Here is a 27456-nt window from a genome sequence, read left to right on the forward strand (position 1 = left end):
TGGTTCTGTCAGTGTGATCATGTGATGTATCTGACCCCAGGAACGTGTCAATAAAGTTTCCCCTTCCTGGGACAATGAATTCACGGTGTTCTTATTTCAATTTCCAGGAGTGTAGTTAATGCTCGCTTTCCTGATATCTCAGTTTGTGTGCACGGAAATTCTTGCCCTAACAGAACCTGTTTACGAAAGTGGGGCAGAGTAACATCGAATGCAGTCTTCCTCGTGGTCCTAATGTGGTACCACATCCATCATGTGTTACCCTTCCTGCTTTCAACACACACAAACGCTCCCACCGCTATGTAGAGACTTCTATATCCCAGCACAAAAGAATGTCTTGTGAATGAATCATCATTATGATTGGCTCTTATCGGATTTACCCGCCAAATTAGTAATGCCGCCTGTATCAAAGCACCGACCGCCTTTTGTTTTTTTTCTGCAGACGAGGCTTTCGGCGGGAAAAAGACTATTTTGCGCAGATCGTCATATTGCACCGACAATTAAACCCTACAAAGTGCCCCTACATATCGTCAAATACGGAAAGACTCTTACTCAATTGCACTGTTCTCCCATTGAGAACCGTTTGTTATTTTCTGCTGTCATACAGTGGAAAGTACATGACACTTTTACAGAATATCATACTGAACAGTGTTAATACCATCTGTATAGGTAAGAAACAAAGGTTGCTATGCTTTACAAAGACTGCCAAACATTATAGAGACTCCATGCTAGGGTATTAACTATTTCTTGCAACAAAAACGTTTACCATCTTCTTCTGATAATGCCAGACATTACAGTACAGAAGTAATACACATTCATGTAGGGGAGATGACGGCTTCTGTGCTTTCAACTACCCATTTTCAAAGTCAGTTAAACATTACAGTGACTCCGTGGTAGTCTATTAACTTCAACTTGCAATACTAAACATTTGTCATCTTCTGCTGATAATGCTAAATCACGCTGCCACACAGGGAAACTTTTGTTTTCGAACTGGATGTTTTCCAGAAATGTTATACAGCGGAGTTTTCTTGGTACTTTGTACAGTTCTATACCAGTTGCTATGGAGTGTCAGCTCTTGAGGGATGTCTGCTACTGTGGGTGTCAACTGCTGCAGGCCATTTTCCAGCCTTACTGGGACACAGCGTAATGTGTAACAGGTAATGGTTGATGGCTAACGGGTAATGAAAAACGGTAAATGGGTTTAGGATCAAATGAAATTGTGACAAATTTTCTCATACGTCACCATGTATGTGGCACAGGTAGCTTGTTACACAGTAACAAATTGTAATAAATTGCCCCATACATCGCCATTATTTCAGATGAAGTTGTAACAAATTGCCTTATATATTACCACTGTTACAAACGAAATTGTAACGTACTGCCCCAGACACTGCTATGTTACAGAGGAAATTGTAGCAAATTGCCCCATATGTCACATTTTGTGCTGATATGTGTGTGTGCTAAGATATGTACAGATGTTTGGTTGCAAAGTATGACGGAAAATGAATTACAATTCTGTTTGTAGCAACGGTGATGAATGGAGCAGTTTCTTACAATTTTGTTTGCAACTTGGCGATGAATGGGGTAATTTGCTATAATTTCATTTGTAACAATGTTTATGTATGGGGTAGTAAGATACAATTTTGCTGTAACAAAAGCAATGTATGGTTATGGTATGCCAACCTACACATGTCACATGCAAGGTGATATATGGGGCAATTTGTTATTATTTCATTTTATACTTAAACTGTTTATCATAACACCGTTTACCAATTAACATTATCTGTTATCCATTACTTGTTTACAGTTACTTACTATCCCTTACCTATTATCCATTTACCATTTAACATTTATAATTGTCCATTACCCTTTACCCATTACCCATTATGTGTTACCCATTACCGATTACTATGGAAAACGGTCACCAGTAGCTGACACCAACCCAGGAGCCGAAATCTTCCAAGGGCTGACACCCCATAGCAAGTTCCAATAAATTGCACAAAGCTCCCACAGCGACTGTGATGTATAAAATTTCTGGAAAATGTCCTGGTCAAAGACAGTAGTTTTCATTTTGTGATAGCATGATTTATAATTATCAGCAGAGGACGACAAACTTTTTCTACTGCAAGTTAAAGCTAATACCCTAGTAGGAGGTCACTGTAACATTTGACAGACTTAGAAAGTTCAGCACGTTATTCCACTGAAGTGTCATTTACTTTCCACTGTGTGACACTAGAAGATGACAAACGTTTTGAACTGCAGGATGAGTCTAAAATTGTGTTACTACAACTTTTCGCCATTTTGATATCGGTTTTAAAGACAAGTTTTTGATTAATTTAGACATGAGGAATAACATTGTTTACTTTGGTTATTGTCAACAAGTACATTTTAAGCTGTAAGTTATATCAACAATAGTGCCCATATGCATTTTGCAATGTGGCAGGCATCTCATATTATGTTTAGCCAAGAGCCAAATGCATCGGCTGTCAAAAAGACAAGCCTTTTCGAAACAGGCAAAATGCTCAATCAACGAGTTCAATCTTGCCGATGTCTACAGGCCTGCCTTGTGCCACTTGATAGGCGTCACAGAACAATTTAGACGAGAAAAATAATAAATCTGAGACTCTGTTGTGTCTTACACATTCTGTGGTACAGAAATCGAACTTTGCACAAATACAGGTGCAGATGTACATTTTTTTTGGTTAAATACTTTTGAAAATGGCACAAAAAATATCAGAGTCCTCAGATACTTTTGAACATGCACCACGTGACTACATTGTGATTGGCTGTTTCATTTTAATGGTATGTAAAGTACACCCATTACATACTTTTTTGGATAAATATATTTGAATATTGCGCAAAAAGTTTCAGAGTGTTCTGATACTTTTGTGGTCAGCCAAGATGGCTGCTCTGGGGCTGCATTGTGACGGCTTTTCATTGTAATGGTGTCTACTGTACTTTAACTTACTAGGCTGTAATTGGTGGAGAGGGGAGGGGAGGGGACAATGTTACAAAGCACGGCTGGATGGTTCCGTCATCTTAGATTTATGAATTCTTTTCTTTTTTGTTATTTCCCACTGTGATGCATTTTCGAATTTCCTGCCAGCACAATCTTTGATTTTTAATCTTTCCACAAGCCACTATCTTCGAATTTTGAACTACCTACCATATGTCATCTTGGATTTTTAAGTTTTCCGCTATGAGTAGTCTTGATGTGACATATTGAGATTAAATGATGATGTCATTGCCCCTGGAATTCAGGCAACCAACATGGTTCCTCTCATGCGGTAGACCCTTAGAAAGTGGCCCAATCTCCTCTCAGATATGCTATTTGTGCGATAAATTTATTTTTTCCCCAATTCGATTCAGTACCTCAGTATTTGTTTTTAGACCTATCCATATAATCTTCAGCATTCTTCTATAGCACCACATATCAAAAGCATCTATCCTCTTCTTGTCTGAAATTCACACTGCCCATGTTTCATTTCCATACAAAACTTCATTCCAGACAAATAACTTCAAAAGAATTTCCTACCACTTAAATTGTATTCGATGCTAGCAAATTCTTCTTTTTCAGAAATGCTTTTCTTGCTACTGCCAGACGGCAATTACAAGGGTCGTTCCGAAAGTAATGCCTATTATTTTTTGTGTTGGCTTTGGATTTCCGCGCCGGGTGTCTTGGGGCAGTGCTAATGCTTGAACCTCCCTGTTTCATTTGCAGGTGGCTCCGTTGTTCTGCGGTAGTTGGCGCCAGCAGAGGATTGTTCCAAAATGGAGTCTGATATGAACGTGCGATATGGACAGCGATGTGTGATTCAGGTTTTCACTAGTGAAGAAATTGCGCCGATTAAAATCCATCGACGCTTGCTAAACGTGCATGGAGACGGCACAACAGACGTGAGCAATGTGAGGCGATGGGTACGGCATTTTCAAGGTGGTGAAAAGGGAGTGCATGACAAGCCACGGCCCAGTAGACCCTCCACAGCCGTCATCCCTCGCAATGAAGAGCGTATTGATCAACTCATCGGTGGTTAACAATCAGAGGTTTGTGCGTAAAGCTGAATGTTGGCTGTAATGCCTTGGAAACAATGTTGGAACATCTCGGCTATCGCAAAGTCTGTGTGTCCCACAGATGCTGATACAGGACCTGCTGGACCAATATGAGGCTAAAGGTATCACCACTACGAACCGGAATCGAAAAGACAGTCCATGGAATGTGACGTGCTAATAATCCGTCAAAAAAGAAATTCAAGACACCGCCATCTGCAGACAAAGTGATGTGCACAGTCTTCTGGGATAGTCAGGGTGTGGTTCTTTCGGATGTCCTGGAGACTGGAGAAACTGTCAATTTAGCACGCTACAAGACGACAGTGACAAAGCTGAAAGCCCGAATTTCCAGAGTAAGGCCAGAGATACTTGAAACATGATAACGCCAGGCTCCGCACCAGTTTTGCGACCACGCAACTCATTGCAAAATTCGGCTGGACTGTTTTACCACATCCACCCTACAGTTACGATTTAGCGCCTTCAGATTTCATCTCATTGGGCCTCTGAAAGATGGACTACGTGGCGAACATTTTCAAGACGCTGATGCTGTTGATGCTGCTGTCAAAGCTATAAGGAAGTGATTAGTCTCAGTTGGTTCCGATTTTTACAAGCGCTGCATGCAGGCTCTGGTTCATCGTTGGCAAAAGTGCATAACGAAATGGTGACGACTATGTGGAAAAATGACAGTCTGTAGCTAAAATATTGCTCTATTTAGCTGTGCTGTTGTAATATATGTATCTCGTGTAATTTCCATGAATAAAAATAGGAGGCATTACTTTCCGAACGACGAGGTTGAAAAACAGTAAAACAAGCGTAATGTGGTGTAGTAGAAGTAAATCACGTAGTATAGAGAGCATTAGATTAGGAAATAAGGCACTAAAAGTAGGAGATGATTTATGTTATTTGGGCAACAAAATAACTAATGATGGGTGAAGCAGGTTCATGTCTGGGGAATTTGGTGGCCAGCGGAAGTGTTTAAACTCAGAAGAGTGTTCCTGGAGCTACTCTGTAGCAATTATGGACGTGTCGGGTGTCGCATTGTCCTGCTGGAATTGCCCAAGTCCTTCGGAACGTACAAGGGACATGAATGGATGCAGGTGATCATGTCGGCCGTCAGAGTGGTATCTAGACGCACCAGGGGCCCCATATCACTCCAACTGCACATGCTCCACACCATTACAGAACCTCCACCTTCTCGAACAGTCCCTTGCTAACATGCAGCGTCCATGGATTCATGAGGTTGTCTCCATACCCGTACTCGCCCATCCGCTCGATACAAGAGGAAACGAGATTCGTCCGACTAGGCAACATATTTCCTGTCATCAATAGCCGAATATTGGTGTTGATGGGCCAAGGCGAGGCGTAAAGCAATGTGTCGTGCAGTCATCCAGGATACACAAGTAGGGCTTCAGCCCCGAAAGACCATATCAATTATGTTTCGTGGTATGGTTCGCACTCTGACACTTGTTGATGGCCCATCACTGAAATCTGCAGCATTTCGGGGAAGGGTTAGATTTCTGTCACATTGAACGATTCTCTTCAGTCGTCGTTGGTCCCGTTCTTGCGAGATCTTTCTCCGGCAGCGGCGATGTCGGAGATTTGATGTTTTATCGGATTCCTGATATTCACGGTACAATCGTGAAATAATCGTACGGGAAAATCACTACTTCATCGCTATCTCGGAGATGCTGTGTCCCATAGCTCGTACGCCGACTATAACACCACGTTCAAACTCACTTAAATCTTGATAACCTGCCCTTGTGGCAGCAGTAACCGATCTAACAACTGCGCCAAACACCTGTTGTCGTGTAGGCGTTGTCGACCGCAGCGCCCTGTTCTGCCTGTTTATTTATCTCTGTATTTGAATACTTATGCTTGTACCAGTTTCTTTGGCGCTAGAATGTATCTTGCTCACCAGGTGTAATAATTCTGTCAGTACTAGCTCTGCCAATGACCTCAGTATTTTTCAGGGACGCTCGTTTACTCCAGGATCCTTGTTCCCACTTAGGTCTTTCAGTTCTTTGTCAAATTCTTCTTGTAGTATCATCATCTTCACCCACTTCTTCTTCTACAATATTGTCCTTAAATTTGTTCCCCGTATATAAACGCTCAATATATTCTCTCCATCCTTCAACTTTTCCTTGTTTGCTTAGTTCAAAAATGGCTCTGAGCACTATGGGACTTAACATCTATGGTCATCAGTCCCCTAGAACTTAGAACTACTTAAACCTAACTAACCTAAGGACAGCACACAACATCCATGCTAGAGGCAGGACTTGAACCTGCGACCGTAGCGGTCCCGCGGTTCCAGACTGAAGCGCCTAAAATCGCTCGGTCACACCGGTCGGCTGTGCTTAATTCCGTCCATCTTTTGACACAAGTTTGAAGTCGATATGGCTGTACTGCACAAAAACACGTTTGCACGCTCCAAATCGTGTTTCTTCAACTCCGGCGTGCCCAAATCTTTGTGGACAGTGGTAGCCTGCCGCAGCACAGCGACAACCACAAGGGCTGCGCTGCCCGCCTCCTGTCTGACAGGATCTTTGCTACTGCAGAAGTGTGTACTTGGTGTTTGCTGCAAGACGTGGTTACGTACCTTTGTTTGATTACCTTAAACACTCGCAATGTTTTCGCCTACGGCGCTGTGTCAGTTCTGTGATAGTGCGGTGTATCGTAAAAAAATTCAATCAATGAAGCAGTGAGTTTATTGTTGAAACTTCCTGGCAGATTAAAACTGCGTGCCGGACCGAGACTCGAACTCGGGACCTTTGCCTTTCGCGGGCAAGTGCTCTACCATCTGAGCTGCCCAAGCACGACTCACGCCCCGTCCTCACAATCTCTTCCAGGAGTGCTAGTTCTGCAAAGTTCACATTAGAGCTTCTGTGAAGTTGGGAAAGTAGGAGACGAGGTACTGGCATCAAGAGGCAGAGAAAATCCCTGACCCCGCCGGGAATCGAACCCGGGCGTGGGAAGCGAGAACGCTACCGCACGACCACGAGATGCGGGCGTTTGCTTAGTTCTAGCTTGTACTCTGAGTTGCTGATATTCAAACACTTGCTCCTGTTTTCTCCAAAAGTGGCTTAAATTTTCCTATAGGCAATATCTATCTTTCTCCTTATGCACGCTTCCACAGCTTTGTAAATATCCTCTAGCCATTCCTGGTTAGTTATTTTGCACTCTCTGTCAATCTCATTTCTTAGATGTTTGTATACCTTTTCGCTTGCTTCATTTGCTACATTTTTATTTTTTCCCCTTTCGTCAATAAAACAGTATTTACTGAGTTATCCAACGATTACTAATAGGCCTTGTCTTTTTACCTATGTCATCCTGTGCCTTCCCTGTTTCATCTCTCAAAGCAAGCCTCTCGTTTTCTACTGCATTCCTTTCCCTTGTTTCAGTCCAACATTGCCTAATTCTTCCCCTAAAACTCTCAACACCCTCTGGTTCCGTCAATTGATACCCGTCTTTAATTTCCTGCTGCTCTTCAATTTCTTAAATTTTAATCTGCAGTTCATAGTCAATAATGATCAGAGTTCACATCTGATCCTGGAAATATCTCACAATTTAAAATATGGTTTCCAAATCTGTGTCTTATCTTTACTGAATCAATCTGAACCATTCCATTGTCCCCAGGTCTTCTACGTATACAATCTTCCTTCACTATTCTTAAACCAAATTACGCACTGTGCAAAATTCTACTTTATTCATTCCCCCAGTCCATAATCACCTACTATTTTTCCATCTCTTCCTGTTCCTAGTACCTAATTCCAGTCAGCCTTCATAGTTCAGGTTTTGTCTCTCTTCACTATTTGAATAATTTCTTTTATCTCATCATACATTCTTTCAAGCTATTCTTCATCTGCAAAGTTATTAGGCATATAAACTTGTACTATTGTGGTGGTTGTTGGCTTCATGTATATCTTGGCTGCTATATTGTGTTTACCATACTGTTCATAGAAGCTTACCTACATTCATGTTTCCTTATACATTATTAAGTCTACTCGTGCATTACCTCTGATTTTGTGATGATGATCCTTCTCGCACGTAACCAAAGACATGTCCATTCAGACCCTGGACTTCAGGAATTCTTACTATATGTAACGTTAACGTATCTATTTCAGTTTTTAAATACTCTAACCTACCTATCCGATTAAGGGACCTGACATTCCATATTCAAACCTGTACTGGGTGTTCTGTGATGTCCTTAGGTTAGTTAGGTTTAAGTAGTTCTAAGTTCTAGGGGACTGATGACCATAGATGTTAAGTTCCATAGTGCTCAGAGCCATTTTTTTTTCAAACCTGTAGAGTGCCAATCTTGTTTTTCCTCATGAGGAAATCCTCCTGGGTAGTCCCATCCTGGAGATTTGATTTGGGGACTGTTCTGCGTCCAGATAATTTTACCTAAAAGAATGTCTTCATCGTTAAGCCATATGGTAGAGCTACATGTTTTCGGGAAGAATATCATGGTTGTGATTTCCCCTCTACTTCAGCTGTGTAAAAGAAATGTTGACTGATATCGTCACCAATGAAAAGAAAATGTGATCTGTAAAAGATTGTAGGCATTATTTGTTGAATAAATAATTGGCATATATTAAAACCTATTGTCGTCTTGTGCTTAATTTAAGATGGCTCTGAGCACTATGGGACTTAACATCTGAGGTCATCAGTCCCCTAGAACTTAGAACTACTTAAACCTAATTAACCTAAGGACATCACACACATCCATGCTCGAGGCAGGACTTGAACCTGCGACCGTAGCGGTCCCGCGGTTCCAGACTGAAGCGCCTAAAATCGCTCGGTCACACCGGTCGGCTGTGCTTAATTCCGTCCATCTTTTGACACAAGTTTGAAGTCGATATGGCTGTACTGCACAAAAACACGTTTGCACGCTCCAAATCGTGTTTCTTCAACTCCGGCGTGCCCAAATCTTTGTGGACAGTGGTAGCCTGCCGCAGCACAGCGACAACCACAAGGGCTGCGCTGCCCGCCTCCTGTCTGACAGGATCTTTGCTACTGCAGAAGTGTGTACTTGGTGTTTGCTGCAAGACGTGGTTACGTACCTTTGTTTGATTACCTTAAACACTCGCAATGTTTTCGCCTACGGCGCTGTGTCAGTTCTGTGATAGTGCGGTGTATCGTAAAAAAATTCAATCAATGAAGCAGTGAGTTTATTGTTGAAACTTCCCGGCAGATTAAAACTGCGTGCCGGACCGAGACTCGAACTCGGGACCTTTGCCTTTCGCGGGCAAGTGCTCTACCATCTGAGCTGCCCAAGCACGACTCACGCCCCGTCCTCACAATTTCTTCCAGGAGTGCTAGTTCTGCAAGGTTCACATTAGAGCTTCTGTGAAGTTGGGAAAGTAGGAGACGAGGTACTGGCACTAGTAAAGCTGTGAGTCGTGCTTGGGTATCTCAGTTGGTAGAGCACTTGCCCTCGAAAGGCAAAGGTCCCGAGTTCGAGTCTCGGTCCGGCACACAGTTTTAATCTGCCAGGAAGTTTCATATCAGCGCACACTCGGCTGCAGAGTGAAAATCTCATTCTGGAGTTTATTGGTATTGGGCAGTGATCATCGTTCACATCACCACCATATTTGGTGGGAAATGTGGTGAGGAATGACGTGAAAAAATGGCGAAGCAGGAAACTAACGTACGCCGTCAGTCCAAAAAGTTTCGAAACGGCAATAATAAAAAATAGAGAAACATTAGGACGATAGTTTTCATACTTCATGTGTTCTACACAGTCTCCCGATTCTTGGATACAACTCACACAACAGTCGTACGACTGTGTGAAATTCTCAGAAATACACTCCTGGAAATTGAAATAAGAACACCGTGAATTCATTGTCCCAGGAAGGGGAAACTTTATTGACACATTCCTGGGGTCAGATACATCACATGATCACACTGACAGAACCACAGGCACATAGACACAGGCAACAGAGCATGCACAATGTCGGCACTAGTACAGTGTATATCCACCTTTCGCAGCAATGCAGGCTGCTATTCTCCCATGGAGACGATCGTAGAGATGCTGGATGTAGTCCTGTGGAACGGCTTGCCATGCCATTTCCACCTGGCGCCTCAGTTGGACCAGCGTTCGTGCTGGACGTGCAGACCGCGTGAGACGACGCTTCATCCAGTCCCAAACATGCTCAATGGGGGACAGATCCGGAGATCTTGCTGGCCAGGGTAGTTGACTTACACCTTCTAGAGCACGTTGGGTGGCACGGGATACATGCGGACGTGCATTGTCCTGTTGGAACAGCAAGTTCCCTTGCCGGTCTAGGAATGGTAGAACGATGGGTTCGATGACGGTTTGGATGTACCGTGCACTATTCAGTGTCCCCTCGACGATCACCAGTGGTGTACGGCCCAGTGTAGGAGATCGCTCCCCACACCATGATGCCGGGTGTTGGCCCTGTGTGCCTCGGTCGTATGCAGTCCTGATTGTGGCGCTCACCTGCACGGCGCCAAACACGCATACGACCATCATTGGCACCAAGACAGAAGCGACTCTCATCGCTGAAGACGACACGTCTCCATTCGTCCCTCCATTCACGCCTGTCGCGACACCACTGGAGGCGGGCTGCACGATGCTGGGGCGTGAGCGGAAGACGGCCTAACGGTGTGCGGGACCGTAGCCCAGCTTCATGGAGACGGTTGCGAATGGTCCTCGCCGATACCCCAGGAGCAACAGTGTCCCTAATTTGCTGGGAAGTGGCGGTGCGGTCCCCTACGGCACTGCGTAGGATCCTACGGTCTTGGCGTGCATCCGTGCGTCGCTGCGGTCCGGTCCCAGGTCGACGGGCACGTGCACCTTCCGCCGACCACTGGCGACAACATCGATGTACTGTGGAGACCTCACGCCCCACGTGTTGAGCAATTCGGCGGTACGTCCACCCGGCCTCCCGCATGCCCACTATACGCCCTCGCTCAAAGTCCGTCAACTGCACATACGGTTCACGTCCACGCTGTCGCGGCATGCTACCAGTGTTAAAGACTGTGATGGAGCTCCGTATGCCACGGCAAACTGGCTGACACTGACGGCGGCGGTGCACAAATGCTGCGCAGCTAGCGCCATTCGACGGCCAACACCGCGGTTTCTGGTGTGTCCGCTGTGCCGCGCGTGTGATCATTGCTTGTACAGCCCTCTCGCAGTGTCCGGAGCAAGTATGGTGGGTCTGACACACCGGTGTCAATTTGTTCTTTTTTCCATTTCCAGGAGTGTATCTTTCTTTTGGTCGTTGTTTCTAACTTGTTCAACACGTTGGCTTGAATGTCAGTTATCTTGTCAGATGTTTCGCTTTCAAGTGGATTGTTTTCTGTCGTTTGCTGATAGGTTCATATTGATAATACCAAAGCTCGGCACCGGTGATGATTTTTCCCAGAAAAGAACTGTCCATGTTTGAATTTCAATCAAGTCGCGGCAGGCGTCCCCTCATCGTTATGTTTGTTTTGGAGTCAGAGTGTGCAGTACTAACTTTGCACACACTTTTCTCTTCGTCAGAGTCTTCTGGAGAGACGTTGCTCCGTTGTGATTCGTGGCACAACAAAGTCGACACACTACGGCCACATGTACACTACTTAACTCCTTACTCAGAACTGCCTGGTCGAATACACACGTCTGCTGTTTACAGCTGTTAGTTCAAGCATCCACCGTGGTAACTATGCTGATGCCCTTGTATGCCAGCAATAAAATCAGTCTCGGAACTTTTCGGATCGACAATGTAAGTCCACTACAAAGAGTTGCAGATATCACAAACGCCATTACGCTCTGTCTTAGCCACCGAAATGAACACTACAGGCACTATATATTCTCAAGAAAAGGCAGCCGACTATGAGTTGGAGCTGATATTGACAAAAGACGAAGCAGTAAAAGACCTGCTGAAGTACGTGAGGAAAGCGAACAAGTGAAAATTCCTGCGAAAAACAATAGAAGAGACAAAATAGGAAAGTCTCCACAACCGACAACAAGTGACAGTTCAGAGAAAACAACAAAGACAACACGCATTTGATGTCACAGTCAACTTCGACAGAATCATGACTATCTCAGAACAGACATAAAAAGACAGATGTGGATCTTTTTAATGCAATCAAGTCTAATGTATGTTAGGAAACCTTCGATACTGGTCGGCATCAATCATTTCATCAATAAAAAAATTAATAAATATGTGTAAATCGATTTCTGTATGAGTGATACACTTTGTGAACTATAGCTTTCAGGTGATATGAACTGAACAGTTTCGTAGTTAATTAGTAAAAAAATTATTTTAATTATACAAAGCTTTTCACAAAAATGTTTTCTCTACATTTTATAATACTTATATAAACACTTGTGTTAATTAAATTTAAATATTTTCGTTGTGAGCTACGATATAGCTTCGACTCTTAGCTTACAATTCCAATATCTCTGTTCTGCCTCGTGCTTAGGACGAAGAGATTTAATATTAGTGAGTAATGTGGAATCGGCTATAAGAGAGAGTTCGCGGTCGTAGAGAGCTGTATTTCTGTGAACGTTGGTTTAGCATTATGAAACAGTTTACTTGCTTACTATGAAAAATTTGATTAAATGTTTATAAATTTGTTTAAATTTCTTTATATTTGTTTAAATTTATTATCTACATACAGCATTAGTTTCGTGTTGCCACCACAAAAGGCTGAGATATAGGTGGTCAGTGTTTTAATATCTATATTACATGCACTCATTCAGCTGAGCATTAATGCTTAACATATCAAGAGGAAGAAGAATATGGTTCTGCAAATAAATTCTTCACACAACTCATGCAAACACCTGTCTCACAAGAGGCAACTGCCTCCGACCGAAGAACTGACCTAATTCGCCGCTGCTACAGCACTTCGCGATATGTCATGTTGTCATCCGGCTGTATGTGTGTCGCAGCCCCACCCCGGGTAACAGAGCACATTGAGATCCATTAATATTAAGAACGACAACCGACTAGCCTACTTTCAGACCCGCTAACGTTTTCCGGACACAAACAGTTGCTTTATCTAAGAACACTCATATAGGTGAGAAAAGGGGTTCGCTACTACCTAGTTTCAACTACTTTTTCAAGGTCGTCCAACGACATTTCCTTCGTCCATCAAGGGATGAATGTCACCTAGTTTTATTTATTACACTGATCCAAAACACTCGCCGTGCCAGCGGTCTGGAAGGGCAAAGTTGGTGTGAAAAAGGAATCAGCCTGTTCTGGGCTGCTGGAAAGAAGAAGGAATGTGTTTATTTTTCTGAATAATTTATTTAGCCACAGATTTCACCTAATTTATTTATTACGCTGATGCAAAACACACAACCTGACGTGCTTGGAGTCACAATATACAGTTTACAAACTTGAAAACTATTCGTAAATAATGCATTACGCAGATGTGCAGAGACGCAAACAACTCGTAAATTATTCAAATAATCCAGTACACACCATGCAGATGTGCAGACTACTCGTAAATCACCGAAATAATGCATTCAAACACCCTCACAACAATTAAACACCCGAAAATAAATCAATGCTCAAACACTCAGTGCAAGAAAAAAAAACCAACTTATCAGCAGACAATGTTTATTATATATACACAATGCTGCTGACTTTATTAAAATTTTCAGGGAAATAAGAGATCTGAATTGACGGAGGTTTGTAAAATATCCACTAGCCTTCCCACCGACTTCATTTTTCTCTTCTGACAGATTGTCCAATAAGTTCAAGAGAACGTCATAATTACTTTCCAACGATTTCAATGATTGTACCCTGACACATTACCTCTTAGGACAGAATGGTCGCAAATTCAGCCTGTGAACGTTTTTACAACACTATCTTCTTTGACTTCTTGTAGCAATTGAGCACCGCTAGCCTCTTTGGCGAATGTCTTACAAATGAAAAATTACTCACGACGAATCACCACAAAGTCCCACACATAACTAATTGCATCACGTCTTGTACTATCAAATTTAGATTACTTGCCGATTAATGAACAAATATAGCTCTCGGCTCCAGCCTTGTAATCCTGTTAAATGTCCGCTTGTATTGCTCGTGCCATCATAACATTGACCACGGCAGTATTTTATTTCGAGGGATAAACGTCTTATGAAATCCTGGACGACTTCAGTTACCTAGGACTTGTTGAAGCTACTTCCTAAAAGGCCATAAAACGTCTTCAACTTGAAGATTTTTATCGACACACCTGGAACGTGTGGGTAGTTGTTCCTTCACTGATAGGTCAGAAGTCTCATCTACAAGACGAGACGAATATAGTGCCTCCTTAATAGATTTCACAATGTTTTACTGTAGATCGCTGGATACTAACGAGACAATTTAATTCAATATATCGTGAGAAACCCACTTATATGAAGTTCGCTGCAGCCAAGATTTTCAAGTCAAGAGCACCCTCTGCTCTAAGCAGCAGCAGCTGATGAATGTTTGATGCTTCGTCGGTGTGACCACGAATTGTTATTCCTTGCTGAGTTAAAAAGTGGAGGGACGTTATTATCTAATTTAAGTGTTGAGATAAGGGATGATACATTGGTACCTTGTTTCGTAGTTGTCAGGGCAGTCACGGACGAACAGTGAAGTGTACATTGTTCATGAACTCTGAAATGTTCAATCGCATTTTGCCACTGGGAAAATCCATTACGGGCAAATGCATTACACGAATCCCTGTCTCCAGATGTAGCAGTTGTCGACTGGAATCTAAAGTGTTTTTATACACACACTACAGAACAGTTTGTCTAATTCTTAGTCGTAATAAATCCAAGGAAAAGTATTTTGCCGTCCTTGATGGTGCGACCTGCCTAACGGTTTCTTGACGCTTCTTGCTGATGTACTACTGGAACTGCCAGAAGACATGTTCTCGGTTTCCTTACTTTTTGGATGAACATACTGTTGTTGTTTGTAATATCAACTTGTGAAGATGACGATAAACGTAAGATGAATTTGTCCATAGCGACTAGGAAACTTCTCGAATTCGAAAGTGTGTATAGGAGCAGTACTCAATATGGTGTTTCAGCTTTCCACACGCTTCCAGTAATCGCGGAAGGTTTGAAAACAGAAAATTTTTGCCCAGCGAAGAGCTTTTGCTCCACCTACCCCGTCAGCAGACTCCCTTCTCTGTACTAGCTGTTATGTGGTAACACTTCTTCGGTCTACAATATAAGCTTCCGCGTCCTTCAAAGTCATTATCTGATCAAACAAAACGATAACAGTCCAGACTACATGATAGAAATTTCACAAACCACACCGCTGTTATGAATTAAAAAAATAACTGCTTCCTTGTATCTCGGATTATTCTTTATTATTGATCGATACTGGCATGCCGATATTTTAAAACAGTTGTTAACGAATGAAGTGGGCGTACGTAGAGTGTCGCTTGTAAGGTAACACGAAAGCAATCCGAAAAGACGCGATTCCATTCACAGTATGGTGCAACTGTTATTCTGGACTTGGCTGTAGAAAGGCAAGATAGGCGGAATGTTGCCTGGTTGCCTTTGCACAAACCCATCTGAAACAAACAGGTATGTTTCAGCGGTCAGAAATTTTAACTTCTATCTCAGTGGTTTAATAGTGCATTACTTTTTGATACAGTAAAGTGAGAAATATTTATTTTATTTTGTTTTTTTCAGAGTAAACATTTTATGGGCCCGGCGCACGCACTAGATTACGTATGTGGGTGCTTGAGCCCCGGTGCACCCACCTAGTTGGCGCGCAACCCACATGTACATTTTTTAGGTAGTTGTGTGATATATTAAGCTCTCCGTGCCTGTGTAATACATTTTAATATTTTATTGCCTTTCTTCCCCATATCTGCAAATTAGCCCTGTCTTCATGAAAATGACCCATGATGTATTGATCACTTGATAAATCGAGGCTGAAGCATTTATCATCTATTGCTGAAAATGACAAATACATTGCTCTATTGTGGAAATGACTTGTAGCTTGGGTCGATCCATATACTGAACAGATGACATCGTTTAAAGCAAATTCTCAGAATCATCAATGATTAATTGATTAATTCCTTAGCTGATAAGCGTCGCACACCTTTTGCCCTACGCACTACGCATTGTTTTTCAGTTTTGAGAGCAACATTTTTTTCCTCTCAGTCCTATGAATTCTGTAAATTCTGTAATAATACCCCACCTCCCAGCTCAATAATTAATCTTTCATTAAACCCATTTTCTGGATAAACTGAAGTGTCGAACCACTTACGTATATCATTTTTAATAACATCATCAAAATCTTAGGTAGTTACATGATACAGGGAGTTGGGAATATAAGTAAAGATACTTTTATTGGTGGCCGAGAACAGTGTATTGAAATGATTGCGGAGATTATAAGTTGGATATAAATCATAAACTAAAAAGTTCTTTGTTTGACAAAATCCTTCAGCTTGGAGGAAAGAGGTCAGAGATTGGAGGTGCCTAACCAAACGTATACGTAGTGTGGCACGAAACTATATGCATATCTGAAGGTATGCGTTTTATTCAATTCGTGGCGCAAGAAAAACACATTTGCACCGGTATGTATTCGTAACTAAGGAACAGTGAGAACATATGAAAACAGGTGCTTGAGTTTGTTGTGAATATGACGATAACACTTTAATCCAATTGCAGCGCCTCCTTTTCTTTTCTCCCAATAACTCACCGAAATATCTTAAAACAAGCTTTAATAAAAAATTTATTCTAGCATTACTGAGGATGAGGAACCGGGGAATATGAATCATCCACAAGATCCACTTTAAGTGTGCCTTTATTGCAACACAACCAGTTAAAACACCAACAATAGGCTTCTAACACAACTGTTTCACCCTGAACAATTCATCATATAAAAGGGGTTACAAATTATTCCTGAAACCATTACTTTGAGATAACATTGGCCGTATAAACTCAACTTAATAAACTCGACCACAATAAGTTACACTCTAGAGCTAAATAAAACTATCATAAGATCAAAGCAATCATAACGGACCAGCGCTGGCCTAAAGCTAACTTGAGGAATTAAACCCCTCCCTAAGGCTGTGGCAGATAAGGAACGGGTAAGATTGACCTCCACAAGGTGCTAAACTCATTAATTGAAGCGACTGGCTGAAGACCAAACAAGTCACGACAGAAATCTTAACAGCCACCAGGAGCCGGGCAACTGCAATGGCATATATAAATCTTTGCAGATTATGGGCATTCATACTTCCAGAATAAAGGTAGAAAATAGAAGACCTTGTAGTCACTCAAGAAATGAGAGGACTGGAATGAACGGAATAAAATTACTATTAATTAACCTAAGTAATAAATTAGAGGCCGGCCGGGGTGACCGAGCGGTTCTAGGCGCTTCAGTCTGGAACCAAGCGACCGCTACGGTCGCATGTTCGAATCCTGCCTCGGGCATGGATGTGTGTGATGGCCTTAGGTTAGTTCGGTTTAACTAGTTCTAAGTTCTAGGGGACTGATGACCTCAGATGTTAAGTCCCATAATGTTCAAAACTATTTGAACCAATAAATTAGATATACCACATATGACTGTTGCAAATATGAGGCACTTAACACACCAAGATGACATAACGTGGACTGGACCAGAACCCAAAAAAAGAACATCGTATGTCAAAACCCCATTTCACGGGTGGAACAAGTTTTACACAATTTTAAGTATAAAATAGTTATTTAACTAATTAACCTCAGAGAAAACTTGATAAACAAGTTACACAAATGCAAATTTAAGTCACATTTATGTTGGTTGCTTGACGTGCGTCGTGAGTGGTACGGGACGTCTGGTTATCGATTCAAAGAAACCCAGGACTCAACCACAAGACAACAAAAATTCATTTCTAATACATTGGGCTGAACATTAACACTGAAAATAACCCAACAGCACACAGCGGAAGAAACTGATAAGAATACTAAACGTCTAATAGGAACAGTCAACAGTCACAACTAATAACTTCGGCAATGTGGTCAGGGTTACTGAATCACCGTTTTAGCAGAATGTGAATATCAACCTCTGCTAAACAAAGGTGTATGATAGGCCTTACTTTGATTGAATAGCTACCAGTACCGGGACACAGCCTTTCTTCCACACAGGCAACATAGAGGAAACAGAACTGACAGAATTTCCATAACGTCTTGAATCAAACACCACTATTACGACCCGACGCCAGTAACCATATAGAGGCCACGTCCACACTCGGCATAGAGCGTCGACAACGGTCGCATTACTCGTGACCACTCCCCACTCCTGGCCTTCCCCTGTTTTACGTGCAGCGAGGAACTGCTCCGCGCAGAGGACACAGCGCCCCTGTGGAATCGCTAGTAAACAAAAGATGGCGCGTGGCTGGAATTGAAATTAAGGTTGCAAGCGACATTGAGTGGAAGAGGAATCGAACCGTGGGGAATCCAACCATCAATCTTCTCGCAAAGTACAATTCGGTATTAAGCGATCTAATAAAGAAACCAAAATAGGCCTATACAGTATACAAAAATACTTATCCCATGAAGGTGAAAAAGAAATTAGTAATGACATTAACACTTCCTCGTTATTTTCTATTATTACACATGCAACATAGGACATTACAAAAAGAGATCATTTAGGTCAGATGTTTAGATATGCTACAGCGTAAAGCTTTATGACGTGGAGATAAATAATGAAACCTTAAGAAATAGAATATAAAAGCACATTAGGAACAGAAAAGGAAATACTAAATGCAATAAAAGAAAAAGGAATTTTTAACTAAATGCTGTGTTCAGGATTATGATGTTTATGCCAGTATGTCAGGCACACACAAAGCTATCAGAACGAGAGTTAAACAACGGAAAAAGACTGAAAAATATATGCATTGTACAATGCACTTGACGATGCTACAAGTGGAACTGAAGAAGTCAGGTCCTTTTACGACGCAATAGAAACGTTGTATCTTTTCGTCAGTCATAGAATTAAAAGATGGAAACTTTTGGTAGCTTCTTGCACCTCAAAAAAGCTTGGTTCAATACGTTCGCCTTCGAGATACCAGTCTGTAAAAGCCCTACGTTATGTCTATTACGCTACTTTAAGGCTCTCTAAAAAATAATATTGACATCTAAGTAAAGGGAAAAGAGAAGCAACCTGCTAATTAGAAAAATGTGAATTCCTTTTTTCAGTTAGCGCTGCAATCAAAGCTTTGCAATTTGGCAGCTCAGACTGCGCAACCGGAAAATACAGAGCTTGATAAAGCATGTTCTCTCTTTCAGCCGCAGCCGATAATTTATCTTGGTATCGACAAAATATTTAAGAAATAGTGTCATCGGTTACATCTTTGACAAAGGAACGGGACATTTTAATGACTGTTTGGACATCATAGTAACGAAGTAAAAGAGGAAATTTGAGGGTATGCACAATGTTAACCATTTCTTCAAAGATATTTTCCCAAAATTTATAAATTCTGCTTCCGGCGAAGAGATTCACAATGTAGTAGTAATTCTTCAAAATGAATATCCATTAAATTCCCAAACCAAAAAATCTCTGAAAAAAGAAATAGCCTTGTGGGGAAGTAGAACCACTGGCTCTACCCCCCCCCCCCCCCTCCCGCCCACACCAAATAGTATCGCTGCCCTACCGCAGCAAGAACAATTGTACCTTTGCCAGATCACTTAGCTGTAGTACGTGCTCTTTGCTAAACGAATTGTATATACGCTGTGAGTGTGAGAATAAAAGTATTCATAGTAAGTGACGGGAGTGCTGGTGATTATTTATCGTCGTAACTACCACCCCTCGCCTGATTAATCTTTGTAGTTGGTCAACAAAACTATTAGTAACAGAGAACTCTCTCGTAGCTGTAGGGTTCCAGATTAATGCACAAAATTTTACTTGTTTGTAAGTATTACTGTTGCTGTTTCTTAGGCTGAACGCTTATTTTTGAAGCTCATACTTATAAAGAACTGTCTGGGAAATTCTGTGACCCAAGTCAGAGATGGTGAACTCAGCTTCCACAGTATCCAAAGTTATCTATTGATGGCTGTGAAATAATCAGTATCTTCCATCACAGAAAGTACTCTGCATGGTCCAGTTTCACTAGAGGTCAAGGTGAGTGCAGTGAGGTTTTATAAGAACAAATCAATCAATCATTCAACAGAAATATAGGCTTGTCCTTATTGATATTGACTGTCAATCACTATAATGTGTTTAATTTTTAATAACATTTATCGGTATTAATAATTTTTGTTTAATACTTTGAATATAGTAAACGAATGATCTCTTTATATTGCAATGAATTTTACAACACACTTCATTAAATTTCTATTTCTATCTGAAGTAATGAAAGTTACGTTAGTTCATGATAGGTTATACATTTTATGTTAGGGGTTTAGGATTTTTATTTTTGCAGATGGGCTCGTATAGTGTGCGTTATGCCTCTGACTCTGTGGGTTCGTCCAAGTGGATTTGAACCCGAGTTTGACCTCATGTCTGTTGATTTTAAGTCAGCTGTGTTACCGACTAAGACTGCCCCTGGTCCAGATGCCCCACCGCCGTGCTACTGATAATGTCAGCAGCATAGTATATATATAATAAACACTGTCTGCTCTTGGTGCCGTACGCACTGTGTGACGAAGAAATGAAATGGTTGATGCTTCTCCGGGAGCACTCGACGGTTTCGACGATGCTGAGGAACACACTATTTATTCTAGCAACGTGACTGTGTGTGATTATTCATCCTTTGAAATTGATAATTTCTTGGTTCCTCTGCTGAAGAGTCTTAATACATCTCCATACATCTATTCCGTTAGAATCTTTATGTAAGTTGCTAAAAAATGCTATCCTGTTCTCTTTCTTCAAAACATGTTTCACTTGCGTATCTATGTTTTTGTAATGTAAAAATTTATCAAAGGACTGGTTTGCAAGAAATTCTGTCAATACGTTTTTTTTTTTTTTTTTTTTACTTGCAGTAACATTTTACATCCTACAAAATGGGTGGACTTTTCTTTGGTTTCTCCGACGTTTTCTTCATGGCGATTTTGTTAATTGGTTCAATAAAAGCTTTGTAACTGTGCTGTACATTGTGGATTATTCTTAGTTCATTATTTAGGTGTTGAGTCCACGTCTTGCATTCTTTCAACTGTACTTCTTTTATTCCCAATTTAGCACTTATCTTCCTTCGTGGTCTGATGTAGCAGTTATTTCTAGTATTCTTTCAAGTGGGAGGTATTCTGGTACTACTGTATCATTGAACTATCCATTGAGATAAAGCATCCAATTATGGAACGCATATGGTTAGGGCTACCACTGTCTGACTTCTATACGGATTAGATACTATGGTAGGTCGTATACAATTAAGTAGCACTAACCCATAATCTTCACTTATCTTGTCCAGTAGAGCTCCATAGCAGTCTGTAACTCCATACTCTCACAAAACGTTATTTGGCTTAAAGTCACCACAAACCACACAGCAGTGGCTGTGTCTGGGTGAAAATATTTTGAATCCGGGCGAGCAGAACCAGATTCTACCTAGAAAACGTTCTATGTGAGTGAATTCTGACTGTTGAACTTGAAGCTCTTCATAGGTTGTATCTACGCAGGTAATATTGTGTAAGAAATATCCCTCTGGATAAGAATTGCTGCTCCTCTCCTGGCATCCATCCTGTCGTTTCTTACACTCCTGGAAATTGAAATAAGAACACCGTGAATTCATTGTCCCAGGAAGGGGAAACTTTATTGACACATTCCTGGGGTCAGATACATCACATGATCACACTGACAGAACCACAGGCACATAGACACAGGCAACAGAGCATGCACAATGTCGGCACTAGTACAGTGTATATCTACCTTTCGCAGCAATGCAGGCTGCTATTCTCCCATGGAGACGATCGTAGAGATGCTGGATGTAGTCCTGTGGAACGGCTTGCCATGCCATTTCCACCTGGCGCCTCAGTTGGACCAGCGTTCGTGCTGGACGTGCAGACCGCGTGCGACGACGCTTCATCCAGTCCCAAACATGCTCAATGGGGGACAGATCCGGAGATCTTGCTGGCCAGGGTAGTTGACTTACACCTTCTAGAGCACGTTGGGTGGCACGGGATACATGCGGACGTGCATTGTCCTGTTGGAACAGCAAGTTCCCTTGCCGGTCTAGGAATGGTAGAACGATGGGTTCGATGACGGTTTGGATGTACCGTGCACTATTCAGTGTCCCCTCGACGATCACCAGTGGTGTACGGCCAGTGTAGGAGATCGCTCCCCACACCATGATGCCGGGTGTTGGCCCTGTGTGCCTCGGTCGTATGCAGTCCTGATTGTGGCGCTCACCTGCACGGCGCCAAACACGCATACGACCATCATTGGCACCAAGGCAGAAGCGACTCTCATCGCTGAAGACGACACGTCTCCATTCGTCCCTCCATTCACGCCTGTCGCGACACCACTGGAGGCGGGCTGCACGATGTTGGGGCGTGAGCGGAAGACGGCCTAACGGTGTGCGGGACCGTAGCCCAGCTTCATGGAGACGGTTGCGAATGGTCCTCGCCGATACCCCAGGAGCAACAGTGTCCCTAATTTGCTGGGAAGTGGCGGTGCGGTCCCCTACGGCACTGCGTAGGATCCTACGGTCTTGGCGTGCATCCGTGCGTCGCTGCGGTCCGGTCCCAGGTCGACGGGCACGTGCACCTTCCGCCGACCACTGGCGACAACATCGATGTACTGTGGAGACCTCACGCCCCACGTGTTGAGCAATTCGGCGGTACGTCCACCTGGCCTCCCGCATGCCCACTATACGCCCTCGCTCAAAGTCCGTCAACTGCACATACGGTTCACGTCCACGCTGTCGCGGCATGCTACCAGTGTTAAAGACTGCGATGGAGCTCCGTATGCCACGGCAAACTGGCTGACACTGACGGCGGCGGTGCACAAATGCTGCGCAGCTAGCGCCATTCGACGGCCAACACCGCGGTTCCTGGTGTGTCCGCTGTGCCGTGCGTGTGATCATTGCTTGTACAGCCCTCTCGCAGTGTCCGGAGTAAGTATGGTGGGTCTGACACACCGGTGTCAATGTGTTCTTTTTTCCATTTCCAGGAGTGTATAACGTCTTCCGCAGAAAACTCTCTCTAAAGTAGGCTTAAACGACGTTTCCGAGAGTGTTACTACATTTGCCTTATTTCAGCATAATTCTTGCAGTATTGTTTCTTTACTAGAGTCTGCTGATCGTGCACTGCACTGTAAAAATTTTGAGCTTTATCCTGTTTTACAAGGTAGTCGATGCTCTTGCTAATTTCTTGCAACTGTATAAATTTACTTCCTGTTGATTTTATTTGCTCCATTATAGCAAATATTAAACTGAACACATTGTCCACAATTGTGACTATACAGTTTGGGTAGATGGTCGGTCGTGGTTAGCTTACATTCACTTTCTAGCGCTCATCGACCGTTGTCTTTTGTGGAAGAAATTCCTGGTGTTATTTGTTCAGCACTCCATCACATCCACACTGCTTGGAATATTTAGACTACTTTACGTGATGAACGGTACGCTGCAGTGACGTAACTATATGAATATAACATGTTGATTGCTTCATTGCACGGGCTGGCTATAGTTAAACTTTCCCTATTTAACACGTTATAACGCGGATACTGTTTACTGTACGAGTACAAAACTTGGTAGCGGAGTACTGCCGTTCTTGTGCAGTGCTATGCATATAGTTGTGTAATTATGGCGGGTCGTTGTGATTAATAACGTAATTAGGATGGATATTTATGTAAGTTTGGTGTGGTATTGGGAAATATTTGATCCCAGCAGGATAATACGAGTTGTATGGTTGTTGTTGTTGTTGGGGTCTTCAGTCCTGAGACTGGTTTGATGCAGCTCTCCATGCTACTCTATCCTGTGCAAGCTTCTTCATCTCCCAGTACTTACCGCAACCCATATCCTTCTGAATCTGCTTAGTGTGTTCATCTCTTGGTCTCCTTCTACGATTTTTACCCTCCACGCTGCACTCCAATGCTAAATTTGTGATCCCTTGATGCCTCAGAACATGTCCTACCAACCGGTCCCTTCTTCTTGTCAAGTTGTGCCACAAACTCCTCCCCAATTCTATTCAATACCTCCTCATTAGTTATGTCATCTACCCATCTAATCTTCAGCATTCTTCTGTAGCACCACATTTCGAAAGCTTCTATTCTCTTCTTATCCAAATTATTTATCGTCCATGTTTCACTTCCACACATGGCTACACTCCATACAAATACTTTCAGAAACGACTTCCTGACATTTAAATCTATACTCGATGTTAACAAATTTCTCATTTTCAGATATGCTTTCCTTGCCATCGCCAGTCTACATTTTATATCCTCTCTACTTCGACCATCATCAGTTATTTTGCCCCACAAATAGCAAAACTCCTTTACTACTTTAAGTGTCTCATTTCCTAATCTAATTCCCTCAGCATCACCCGACTTAATTTGACTACATTCCATTCTCCTCGTCGTTTTGCTTTTGTTGATGTTCATCTTATATCCTCCTTTCAAGACACTGTCCATTCCGTTCAACTGCTCTTCCAAGTCCTTTGCTGTCTCTGACAGAATTACAATGTCATCGGCGAACCTCAAAGTTTTTATTTCTTCTCCATGGACTTTAATACCTACTCCGAATTTTTCTTTTGTTTCCTTTACTGCTTGCTCAATTAACAGATTGAATAACATGGGGGACAGGCTCCAACCCTGTCTCACTCTCTTCCCAACCACTGCTTCCCTTTCATGTCCCTCGACTCTTATAACTGCCATCTGGTTTCTGTACAAATTGTAAATAGCCTTTCTCTCCCTGTATTTTACCCCTGCCACCTTTAGGATTTGGAAGAGAGTATTCCAGTCAAAACTGTCAAAAGCTTTCTCTAAGTCCACAAATGCTAGAAATGTGGGTTTGCCTTTCCTTAATCTATTTTTTAAGATAAGTCGTAGGGTCAGTATTGCCTCACGTGTTCCAACATTTCTGCGGAATCCAAACTGATCTTCGTCGAGGTCGGCTTCTACCAGTTTTTCCATTCGTCTGTAAAGAATTCGCGTTAGAATTTTGCAGCTGTGGCTTATTAAACTGATTGTTTGGTAATTTTCACATCTGTCAACACCTGCTTTCTTTGGGATTGGAATTACTATATTCTTCTTGAAGGCTAAGGGTATATCATCTGCCTCATACATCTTGCTCACTAGATGGTAAAGTTTTGTCATGACTGGCTCTCCCAAGGCCGTCAGTAGTTCCAATGGAATGTTGTCTACTCCTGGGGCCTTGTTTCGACTTAGGTCTTTCAGTGCTCTGTCAAACTCTTTACGCAGTATCGTATCTCCCATTTCATCTTTATCTACATCCTCTTCCATTTCCATAAAATTATCCTCAAGTACATCGCCCTTGTATAGACCCTCTACATACTCCTTCCACCTTTCTGGTTTCCCTTCTTTGCTTAGAACTGGGTGTCCATCTGAGCTCTTGATATTCATACAAGTGTCTCTCTTTTCTCTTTAATTTTTCTGTAGGCAGTATCTATCTTACCCCTAATGAGATAAGCCTCTACATCCTTACATTTGTCCTCTAGCCATCCCTGCTTAGCCATTCTGCACTTCCTGTCGATCTCATTTTTGAGACGTTTGTATTCCCTTTTGCCTGCTTCATTTACTGCGTTTTTATATTTTCTCCTTTCATCAATTAAATTCAATATTTCTTCTGTTACCCATGGATTTCTAATAGCCTTCGTCTTTTTACCTACTTGATCCTCTGCTGCCTTCGCTACTTCGTCCCTCAGAGCTAGCCATTCTTCTTCTACTGTATTTCTTTCCCCCATTCCTGTCAATTGTTCCTGTACAACCTCTGCTTTAGTCAGTTTATCCAGTTTATCCAGGTCCCATCTCCTTAAATTCCTACCTTGTATGGTATAGATAGTTTTTTCGATTTTAAGCATTCCTTGTGCAGCGCTATGCATATAGTTGTGTAGTTAGGACCGATCTTTGTGATTAATTATGTAATTAGGATGGTTATTTGTGTCAATTTAGAGTGGAACTGGGAAATTTTTTTCACCATGGTAGCGTATATAAACAGTGATCCAATACTGTCAAGTGTTTTTTATTTTTATTCCAGTCTTCGATCACAATTTGAATTCTTTAGACAATGACCGGTTTCAGTCCGTAATGACCATCCTCAGATCTATAATATACAAATACATACACCTAGTGAGCAGCGTGTCTTTCAACTTAATACAGCAATACGTATCACAATATATTATCATACAGCCAGGGAGATATGGTAAAACGTACCTTTTTTACACCATGTCCTAAAGTGATAAGGTCATAATGGAATCGTCAAAACATATAAATATAATCAGCATAGCATCGTCATATAGATCTAAAATAAGGTATAGAGTAGGCCGCATCGTCCACACAGTCATAATTGCAACTGGCTACTGAAGTACAGTAGCTACCAGAATTCTGTTTGCCTACATCATCCTTAGATGTCACTACTGTCGGCTTAGATGTAGTCATCATTTACGCAAAAAGTTGGGTTTTTTACTTGCACTGAGTGTTTGTGCATTGAATTATTTTCGGGTGTTTAAGCATTGAGAGCATGTTTGCATGCATTATTTAGGTGATCTATGAGGAGTTTGCACGTCTACATGGTGTGTACTGGATTATTTGGGAAATGTACGAGCTGTTTGCATCTCTCCACATCAGCGTAATGCATTATTTAGGAGTAGTTTCCAGGTCTGTAAACTGTATATTGTGACTCCAAGCACATCAGGGTGTGTTTTTTTGCATCAGCGTAATAAATAAATAAATTAGGTGAAATCTGTGGCGAAATAAATTGTTCAAAAAAATAAATAAAGTACAATTCTTCCTCTCTCCAGCAGCCCAGAACAGGCCGATTCCTCTTTCACACCAATTTTCCCCTCGACCGCTGGCAGGGCGAGTGTTTTGTATCAGCGTAATAAATAAAACTAAGTGACATCCGTCCCTCGATGTATGTTGGAAATGTGGTTGGATGACCTTGAAAAAGTACTTGAAACTAGGTAGTTGAAAGCATAGCGAACCCCTTTTCTCACCTATATGAGTGTTCTTAGAGAAAGCGACTGTCTGTGTCTGGCAGACGTCGGCGGGTCTGAAAGTAGGCTGTCGTTCTTATTACTCATGGTTATCAACGCGCTCTGTCCCCCAGGATGGGCGAAGCGCTGTAGTAGCGGCGAACTAGGTCAGTTATTCGGTCGGAGGCAGTTGCCTCTAGTGTGACAGGTGTTTCCATGCACTGTGTGAATAATTTATTTGCAGGAGCGTATTCTTCTTCCTCTTGATATGTTCAACCATTAATGCTCAGCTGAATGAGTGCATGTAATACAGCTATTAAAACACCGGCAACCGATATCTCAGCCTCTTGTGGCAGTAACACGAAACTAATGCTGTAGGTAGCTAATAAATTTAAACAAATTAT

The sequence above is a fragment of the Schistocerca nitens genome, chromosome 5 (genome assembly GCF_023898315.1).
Source record: "Schistocerca nitens isolate TAMUIC-IGC-003100 chromosome 5, iqSchNite1.1, whole genome shotgun sequence".
NCBI lineage: Eukaryota > Metazoa > Arthropoda > Insecta > Orthoptera > Acrididae > Schistocerca > Schistocerca nitens.